Here is an 11,424-nt window from a genome sequence, read left to right as displayed (position 1 = left end):
GTTTTGTGGGTATTTATAGAGGAAAACTTTATGTCGCTGTAGCCTCTTGGATAGGGCATTTGTGTTTTCATTTAACTATATTAAAAAACTAAGAGAAGTGGTTTTTTTTCTTAGTTCATTTGATTAAGAGAAGATTGAATAATTAATTGATCCGAGTTTATTGATTTTTTTTTATATAAATGTAACTAAATAATTATTGGAAAAAATGTTTAGTAATCTTGATAATGTGAAATGTCATGCATACGCTTTTTTGGGGTATATAGGTTGTGTGGCAAAGGATAGGCCCTACAAAATAAATATAGTTTATTGGTTTATAATTNAAAAAAAAAAAAAAAAAAAAAAAAGTAGCCCAATTCTGTCTAGTGTATGTATGTTCATCTCTGTCTTATTACATAAATTCAAAGACTTCTTTCTTTTGTTTCCAGATTTGTTTGAAACTAGAAGGGAAATAAAGAAAGACCATATACATGGTCGACAAAAGACTGCGTACCCATTCATAGGATTGACCCAAAACCTTACGATATACGTAAATCCGAAAACGAAACTTTTAAATGTGTGATTAAACGTTGCCAAAAGGAAAAAAAAAGAAAAGAAAGATCAATTTATAATTGAACCGAGACTGTAAAATATGGTTGAACCCAGCTGTAGTTGTTAATAAATGTGATGTGAGTATGTGACCATATTGGAATGGATGGTGGCGCAGTGTTACATTTACTGCATTAGCATCAATTTTTTTTACAAAAGTAACAAATTAGTTATTCGTGTATCAATTAGGGACGAATTAAACTGCTACCGGTGATGATAGTATATATATATATATATGATTCTATTACAAATAATTTATTTAAACTTTATGAAACTAAAAAGAAAATATATGATGATAATATTAGAAAATACAATAGTGCACAAAAAAAAACCTAAAATCCTAATGTTGATTAACAGATTCTAAACGGTCACATTGATATTTTAATTTTCTAATTTATACATGGTATACAAATAAGTACCAATATCCAAAACATGACGTTGTAACTATTTTGCTTATCCTTTCAGCTTTTGAATTTAACAGATAATTTCATCCTTATTGTTCACCTAATTAATCAACAATTACCGATGGAAGAAAAAGATATCAAGGGAAGATGCAACGAATCGTATTCTCATTTCTCCAAATGTTTCAATAAAGATGAGAATTTGCTGTCTGACTTCGATGCCTGATCAAACTGTTTAATTAAGTTTGATATGTAAAACAAATATAATTATTGTTTTATAGAATTAATTAATTTTTGTTGGAGGTAATTTTTATATTTACAGCAATTGGCTATCCCAAAAATAACACGTGAAATTAAAAACACGTGGAGTTTTGGCTGTGTGCATACCTAATCGCCATGGAGTTTAATTAGCTTGACTTGGAGGTATTGGTCTTGGCCAATTTGACCAGGTCAACTAAACATATTAGAACTAATATTGAAAATTTGTACATGTATTAGACCTTTTTTTTTTATTAGCAGACACTCGTACTTAGCTATTGATTATATTTATAATGATCGATTTGAACATCTGAGTAATAGAAAAACAAGTTTTAGTCAAGTATTTGATTTATCTTAATGGATGACCGATGATTGTTGATTAAAAAAATTGGATCAGCCTAAAATATAGTATATAGTTCTTGAGAAGTGTGAGATACTATATACTCCCTCCAATACAAAATATAAGATGTTTTAGACAAGTTTTTTTGTTTCGTTTTTAAGTTTGGATTTGCTGACTGGTACTACTGATAATGCACGGGCTGAATTTTCCTTCATGAAAAGGAAGCATGTAAGTTTTGAAACTGTATTCAACCAAGCCGAGGCTGCAGAGGACATGGCGGTCCTGATTCATCTACACAAGAAAGGAAAGCATGTGCCTGATGAGAGCTCTTACTCGGTGAATAGATTCGACGGAGGCGCGGGGGCCCAGTACCCCTAGATCAAACATGACGATCCTCTCTTGTAATTGTCAGGGCATTGGATCGTTGCTGACTCATTCTCGCTTAACTAAGCTATGTTTATATTATAAGTGTGATATTCTCTTTCTCTCTCAAACTTTAAATAACTCTGATGTTGTAACTAAACTTAAGGATGATTTAGGTTTCTCTAACATTCTTATTGAACCCCCTCATGGTAGGAGTGGTGGTTTATGCCTTATGTGGAAGACCCAATGTGTCGCTATCTTTAATTTTGATGGATGATCGACTCATTGATGTATCTGTTACACTTAATAATACTTCTTTCTATTTGTCTTGTGTCAACGGATATCCAATTTATGGGAGTATTTGGAAGATTTATCTCACATTCGAAATGAATCTTGGCTTCTCCTAGGTGATTTTAATGAGATCATCTCCAACCAGGAAAAACTAGGTGGTCCCCTACGAGATGAATGGACCTTTAGGGATTTCAGACATATGATCTCCATCTGTGATTTAATGTATATAATATCACGAGGTGATAAGTTCTCTTGGGTTGGGGAACGTTATTCACATACAGTGAAATGTTGTCTCGATCGAGCGATGATTAACACTGCAGGGGCTGCAAGCTTTCCAAACGCAGAAGCTCAATTTCTCGATTTTGGTGGTTCGGATCGTAAACTGGTGCTATTAAGGTTACATCTCACTCAACCGTATCGAAGAAGAGTTTTTCAATTTGACAAAAGACTATGTGATATTCCATCATTTAAGGAGGTTGTACAATCAAGTTGGTCAAATGATGATGAAAATACAGATATTTCGATCACAAGAAGCATTAGTTGTTATTGTCAAGCTATGGCTCGACTTAAACACCAATATAATCCAATCTAAATGCTGATATTCGAATTAAGACACTTCAACGAGAGCTTAATACAGCAATGGAGAGTATGAACCGTACTGCCCGTTTACGAATTCCACAATTGTAGGATGAACTTACAAAAGCATATATTGATGAAGAGACACACTGGAAACAGAAAAGCAGGGACCAATGGATGGCTGAAGGTGATAGAAACACAAGTTTCTTTCACGCTTGTGCAAAAACAAGAGGATCTCAAAATACCATCAATTCCATAGCTAATGCTAACGGGAACATTTTCACCAGTACAATAGAGATTGGAGATCACGCAGAGCAATACTTTACAGATATGTTCACATCAACTGGACATCAAGCTTCCCCACAGGACTTTGCTGGCTTTGTCCCATCTGTAACAAATGAAACTAATGATGATTTGATAAAAAAACTTCTCAAATCAGGAAATATATGATGTTGTTTGTTTAATCGGGGAAGACAAAACTCCTGGACCAGATGGTTTAATGACTAGATTTTACAAACAATGCTGGGAAACGGTGGGCAACCATTCATTCATGAAGTAAAATCATTCTTTGAAACATCTACAATGAAACCAAGCATCAATCATACAAACATTTGTATGATACCAACGATTGATCATCCTGAGACATTGTCAGATTTCCGTCCTATAGCTCTATGCAATGTACTATATAAGATCATATCTAAGTGTCTAGTCAAACGGCTTAAATCCCATCTCAATGGCATAGTATCCGACGCGCAAGCTGCTTTTATTCCGGGTAGAAGCTGATGATTCCCTCTTCTTTTGTCAAGCAAATAAAAAGAAATGTCAAGCTTTAAAGGATGTTTTCGATGTTTATAAACATTATTCAGGTCAGAAAATAAACACAGATAAGTCCACAATAAATTTTGGTTCAAGAGTATATGGCTCAACACAAGTGCGCTTAAAAAATGTTCTTGGCATACCAAACCATGGTGGCGGCGGCAAGTATCTAGGATTACCTGAGCAATTTGGTCGTAAATAGAAAGAAATGTTTGAATATATCTTGGAGCGGGTGAAGAAGAGAACTTCAAACTGGAGTGCAAGATATCTTTCTCCGGCTGGTAAAGAGATCATGCTTAAATCTGTTGCTTTAGCGATGCCAGTGTATGCGATGTCATGCTTTAAATTACCAAAAGGGGTTACTTCGGACATTGAATCTCTCCTCATGAACTTCTGGTGGGAGAAAGGTGAAAATCACTGGGGTATTCCCTGGGTTGCGTGGACAAAGTTACAACTCTAAAAAAAAAAAAGCGATTTAGGTTTCAGAGATTTGGATAAATTTAATGATGCCATACTTGCAAAGCAAGCATGGCGCCTAATACAAAATTCAAATTCGCTGCTTGCTCGTATTATGAAAGCCAGGTACTTCAAGGATGAGTCAATATTAGACGCTAAACCTCGGAAGAACCAATCTTATGAGTGGTCTTCACTACTGATTAGTCTCAATCTTATCAAAAAGGGATCACGTTTTATCATTGGGGATGGTAAGTCTACTCGAGTAGGAACGGATAATGTCATTGATTCTCATCCACCACGCCCAATAACCTCACAAAATAACATCCAAAAATATCAGACATGATTGTTCCTGAGGATAGGGAACCTCTCCAGCAACTAAATCTTACAATGGTTGAAAAAAAACGACGCTCATTTGAAACTACACAACAACAGGTATCTATACTGTCAAATCTAGTTAATGGTTTTTAGCCCATGATCCAACAGCCATTGTCCCTACACCTATCCCACCACACGGTTCTCTTGATTTAAAAATGAAAATTTGGAATCTCAAATTGATTCCAAAAATAAAACACTTTCTCTGGAGAGTTGCCTCGAGAGCTCTTCCTACAACTACTAGACTAGTCTCACGGGGAATGAATATTGACCCAATATGTCAAAGGTATAATCAAAAAGAAGAAACTATCCTACATGCTCTGTTTACATATCCCTTTGCAAAGATAACTTGGCGTATGTCAGATGGCTCTTTATTCAACCGAATCCAGTTTGGTTTGGATGCAGAGACCAACATTGCAACTATAATCGAATATTCACTACAACAGGAGACTCACAGTTTAACTTCTCTACTACCATATATTTTGGACATTATAGAGAATATGGAAGGCAAGAGATAATAAAGTATTCAATGGCTTCCGAGAGAGTACCTCTAAAACAATCTTATTGGCTCAAACAGAGACAAAGAGTTTGATTCATATTCTTAACAATTCAATAGGCTCAAAGCAATATTTCAATCAACCTGCACGTTCATCATGGACACCTCCTGAACCCTCTTTGGTAAAATGTAATTTTGATGCAAGCTTTAATAGTCTAATTTCAACAGCAACTGATGGATGGATTATTAGGAACTATCAAGGAGTACCATTAGGATGGGGAGCAGCAAACTCTTTTTGCAGAATCAAAGGCACTCTTACTAGCAATGCAACAGACATGGATTAGGGGTTACACAGACGTGATTTTTGAAGGTGATTGCGAGGTCTTGATCTAGGCACTAACCGTAAGGACTTAGTATACAGCAATAACAAACATTCTGTTGGATATCCAATTCTGGGCTTCAAAATTTAATACCATCCTCTTTAAGTTTACCCAAAAGAAATCATAATAATGTTGCTGTCGTTTAGCTAAGCAAGGCTGTCTTGTAATAGATTATTATGCGGAGTCTGTAACAATACCTCAATGGCTACCAAAAACTCTTTATAATGACCAAATTTAAGTAATGTAAAATTCTTTTGCCTAAAACAAAAAGTTTTGTTTGGTATATTCTAATATTCACAACTGTCGTTGGTGCTCCAGCTAGCTCAAGAGTTCAAATGGAGAAAAGAGAGTCTGTAATAAAAGAAAACGCATTGATACATTAATCTTATTAAACCTTTATAAGTAAGCAAGCACGTACGTTACGTATTTCTTTCACCTAGCAATTCTTGAAAGCTTTTTCCAAACACCATATATTCTCCGAGTCAGTTAAATCACATAATTAATAAATAATAATTTTATGCCAAATCATAATAATATATATTTGATATTTATACATAACCTAATTAACATATATATTATGTGTCAATAAAATTAATTAGATAATAAAATCAATAACATATAATTGTAATGGTAGCTGCTTAAAAGTAATAGTTTTTTTTGTTTAAAACATTGGTAGTGGACTTTCATAACCGGCCCATTACTTATCCTATTGTGTATGGCCCATTAGCCATGTGTAAGGCCCATCGGCCATAACCTATTCGGTTTAGGTTTAGGCTTTGTCTTCTACTATATAATGTACTTGTTCTATGAGTTAATGATAATAAGAAGAAGAGAAACACCAAAACCTCTTTCTTACTTTTACAACACGTTATCAACACGAAGCTCTAAAACCAGCTGAGAAAAACCCTTACCCTAAAAACCGTCGACCACAAAGTTCTTGTTCATCCAAGTTCGGCGATCAGTTCCCATCGGTGTTCACGGCCAGTTCCAGTTCGAAGCTCTGTCCGTGACCAGTTCGTGATCAATCCTAGTTCGTGGTCCGGTTTCTGTTCGGGATCAAGCTTTGTTCTTATCATGTTTGAGGTTCGTGGTTCATGAATCAACTCAAGGTACAACCGAGGTCTTTAGCTCCCGGTTCAAATCCAGTCAACCTCGAAACGGTGGAAGGTAAATAAAATCAAACCTCCTTAGAACCCATAAATCGAACTTGATCCTTAAATCTATTGGAACTCTTAAGTTTTCAAAGCTCCTTAGAACCCACAAACGAGTTCTTAAGTTTTCAAAATCCTAAACCCTATAACTTGAAAACTTTAAAAATTGGTTGTTATAGGTTGTTTAGATTGGTTGCAATTAAACTGTTTATGCTATGATTAAAATCCTATTATGATTGTTTAATTGTTTGAGAATTGGTTGCATGAATCCTTAGATCTAAACCCTAAAATCCGAATTGCTTAAGATTAAAAGTTTAGGGTTGTTTGATTTTGTTTGTTGCATAAGAACCCTAGAACTAAACTATTAAATTCAAAAATCATAGAAGAAAATTTAAACTGATTGTTCTAAGGATTAAAACCGATTAAGATTATTTGTTTAATCAAACTCTAAAAAACTAAAATTTTAAAATCAGAAATTATTATGTGTTTACATGAAAATAAATTTGGATAACTTCTAAATTAATTATAATCATTATCTTAAAGGTTTAAGAAATATTTTCCTAAAACTTTGTCCTAATCCTAATTTAAGAAAAGGAAAATTTAAGGAAAATGAAATTTTGGTAAAAGGAAAACTTTGCATACTAGAATATAATCTATCTAGGATTGTTGTCTTTGCATGCATACTAAACCACGAAATTTTGAGTGCAATATTGTGGCATGGATCGGTCTCATATACCGCATGACCCTAAGTGATTGGCATGGTTCGGTCTCATATACCGCATGACCTAATATTGATTGCATGGTTCGGTCTCATATACCACATGCTAATGATCGGTTGTATATTCTGCATTATGCAGATGGCTAAGCTGAACAACCTCTCATATGCTTCCCTTAATGCTTTTGGAGATAATTACTTGCAATGAGCATTGGATACTAAGATCCATCTGAAATCAAAGGATTTATGCGAATGCATTGAGGATGAGGTTGAATGTGCAGAAAAGGATAAGTACAAGGCAATAATGCATATACGCCACCACCTTGCTGAGAGTCTCAAGAACCAGTACCTCACTGTTGAAGATCCTCTTGACCTTTGGACAGAGCTGAAAGGCAGATATGGACACCAAAAGACGGTGCTCCTACCAAAGGCTCAATTTGATTGGAAAAACCTAAGGATCCAGGACTACAAATCCGTGGATGAGTATAACTCAGAGCTATTTAAGATAGTCTCAATCCTAAGGTTATGTGGTACAGAGGTTACTGAGAAGGATCTGCTAGAGAAGACATTCTCTACCTTTCACTCCAATAACATACTGCTTCAACAACAGTATCGTGAAAAGGGGTTTAATACATATGTAGACCTTATCTCTTGTTTGCTGCTAGCTGAGCAGAACAATGAGCTATTGATGATGAATAGTGCATTGAGACCTCCTGGTACTGCTCCATTACCAGAAGCTCACAAGGTGGACATGGCAAAGAAAAACCCTCAAGAGCCAAAAGAGCCGGAAGAGACTAAGGAGTCTAACTATGTCCATAGGGACAAGTATGGCTGTGGCCGTAGAGGAGGTGGACGTGGTGGTCCTGGTCGTGGGACCTATCAGGGACATAATTTTGGTGGTCAAGGCTGTGGTAACCGATCAGGCTTCGACCGTGGTCGGGGTAGAGGCCGCGGGCAATTTAAACCGCAACATAAGACCAAGTCCACTTGTCATAGATGTGGTATGGAGAACCATTGGATAAAGACTAGCAGAACCTTTAAGCACCTTGTTGATCTCTATCAAGAGAGTCTAAAGAAAAATCCAGAAGCTAATTTGGTTCATCTCGATGGGGAAGGTGATTTCGACCATGAGAAGGATGACCTATTGGAATATGAAACCTCCGATTGTTTAGGAGAGGATAATTAAACTCAAATGTTGTTTTGATTTAATTTTGTGGTTTATGTTTTGCATTTGATTGGATTATTGTTTTGGATAATTATTTTGGTTAAAATTAAAATTATTTATTTCCTTCAATATATTACTTTAAAAGTTTAAAAATATAAATTCTTGTCTATTAGAAATGGCTGAGGACAAGAACATACTTGTGGTGGATAGTGGATCCAGCCACACAATTTTGAAGGATAAGAGATATTTTATTAATCTCATTATGAAAAGTGCCAATGTTAGTACAATTGCGGGTATGGCAAGCCTAATTGAAGGCTACGGCCAGGCTAATATTTTGCTACCTAATGGCACACATCTTGAAATAAGTGATGCTTTGTTTTCACCCAGCTCAAAGAGAAGTTTATTGAGTTTTAAGGACATTCGTTTGAATGGTTTCCATGTTGAGACAAAGGGTGAAGGAAACAAAGAGTTTCTATATATTACAGAAATCACCCAAGGACATAAAAAGGTCCTAGAGGCTATACCTGCACTAGCCACTGGTCTTTACCATGCTAAGATTGATATGATAAAGGCTAACTTGGAAATGAATAAGATGTTCAATGAACAATTCACTTTATGGCATGACCGGCTTGGCCATCCGAGTTCGAACATGATGCGTAAGCTTATAATGAATTCAAATGGGCACACTCTTAAAGAGAGGAAAGTTATCCCTAAACATCTCACGTGTGTAGCATGTGCACAAGGGAAACTTATTATATGGCCATCACCAGCCAAAGTAAATAAAGAGACTTTAAACTTTTTGGAAAGGATCCAAGGAAATATATGTGGACCAATACACCCACCTTGTGGGACGTTTAGATATTTTATGGTCATGATAGATGCATCGACCAGATGGTCGCATGTTTGATTATTGTCAACTAGAAAACTTGTGTTTGCTAGATTGTTGGCCCAGATTATACGTCTGCGAGCCCACTTTCCAGATTTTCCACTTAAGACTATACGTCTAGACAATGCTGGTGAAGTTACATCCCAAGCATTTAATGATTATTGTATGTCCATGGGGGTAAGTGTAGAACATCATGTGGCACATGTCCATACACAAAACGGATTAGTTGAATCCTTCATTAAACGTATTCAATTGATTGCTCGGCCATTGCTTATGAGGTCGCAGCTTCCTGTGTCGGCTTGGGGACACGCAATATTACATGCAGCAAAACTGATACGCATCAGGCCATCTAGTGAACATAAGTATTCACCATCCCAACTATTAACGGGTCATGAGCCAGACATATCCCATCTCAAAACATTCGGGTGTGCCGTTCATGTACCAATTGCTCCACCACAAAGAACTAAGATGGGACCTCAGAGGAGGATGGGAATATATGTTGGATATGATTCTCCCACCATTATTAAGTATCTTGAGCCAACTACGGGTGATCTATTTAAGGCTAGATACGCGGATTGTCACTTTGTTGAATCCGAATTTCCTATGTTGGGTGGAGAGAATAACAAGCTGGTTAAGGAAATATCATGGAATCAAACATCCTTAAATTAGCAGGATCCTCACACTCTAGCTTGTGATGCAGAGGTCAAGAAAATTATACATTTGCAAAAGCTAGCTATTCAATTGCCAGATTCCTTTGCTGACCCAAAGAGAGTAACAAAATTGTACATACCAGCATGTAATGCACCAGTACGTATTGATGTTCAGAAGGAACACAATAATCAAGTTGCTACAGAGTCTAAGGCCCGTTTAAAACGTGGTAGACCATTAGGTTCCAAAGATAAGAACCCTCGGAAATCTAAGAAAGGTGCAAATCAAACCGAGGTTAAGGAAATTATAGACATGGCCGCGGCAAATCCTAAGGTACCAAATGAGGTTTGGGACGCTGAACCTCAAGGTCCTGAAGGTATTGATAATAATGAGATCTCAATCAATTATATCATGTCTGGAATAAAATGGAACCGTAAAGATGTCGACATTAATGAAGTATTTGCGTATAAGATAGCACTTGAGATTAATGAGGATCATGAACCCACGTCTATATTAGAGTGCACTCAAAGTAAAGATTGGTTAAAATGGAAAGAAGCCATTGACGTGGAGTTAAACTCTTTAAAGAATAGGAATGTGTTTGGTCCGATCTTATGGACACCATTTGATATAAAGCCAGTTGGACATAAGTGGGTCTTTGTAAGAAAGAGAAATGAGAATAATGAAATCGTGAGATATAAGGTACGGCTTGTAGCACAAGGATTCTCTCAAAGACCCAGAATAGATTATAAGGAGACATACTCCCCTGTGATGGATGCAACGACTTTTAGATATTTGCTAAGTCTGGCTATAAGAGAAAAACTGGATTTGCGGTTAATGGATGTTGTAACCGCATATTTATATGGTCCACTGGAAAATAAGATTTATATGAGATTATCATAGGGTATTGAGCTCAAGGATAAGAGCGGTTCTCGAGAACAATACTACATAAGGCTAGACAAATCCCTTTATGGACTGAAACAGAGTGGGCGAATGTGGTACAATAGACTAAGTTAGTACCTAGCCAAAGAGGGCTATAAGAATGATCCCATCAGTCCATGTATTTTTATAAAGAAGTTTGCAAACAAAGGGTTTGTAATCATAGCAGTGTATATGGATGATTTAAACATCCTTGAAACCTCTGGTGAAATCGTCCAAACAGTCGAATATTTAAAGAAAGAATTCGAGATGAAAGACCTAAGCAAGACTAAATTCTGTTTGGGATTGCAACTTGAGTACATAGATGATGGAATCCTTGTGCATCAAATGGCATATACTGAAAAGGTACTCAAGAGATTTAATATGGACCAAGCTCACCCATTGACTAGCCCAATGGTTGTAAGGAGCATTGATGTGAATAAAGATCCATTCGGTCCAAAGAAGGACGATGAAGAAGTTCTCGGTCCTGAAGTGCCATACCTCAGTGCTATAGGAGCGTTAATGTTCTTGGCTAGCCACACTAGACCAGACATTTGTTTTGCCGTGAACCTCCTAGCAAGATTTAGTTCTTGTCCGACCCAAAGGCACT

This window comes from Camelina sativa, chromosome 7 (genome assembly GCF_000633955.1).
Source record: "Camelina sativa cultivar DH55 chromosome 7, Cs, whole genome shotgun sequence".
Lineage (NCBI taxonomy): Eukaryota > Viridiplantae > Streptophyta > Magnoliopsida > Brassicales > Brassicaceae > Camelina > Camelina sativa.
Note: the sequence above shows the minus strand (reverse complement) of the source record.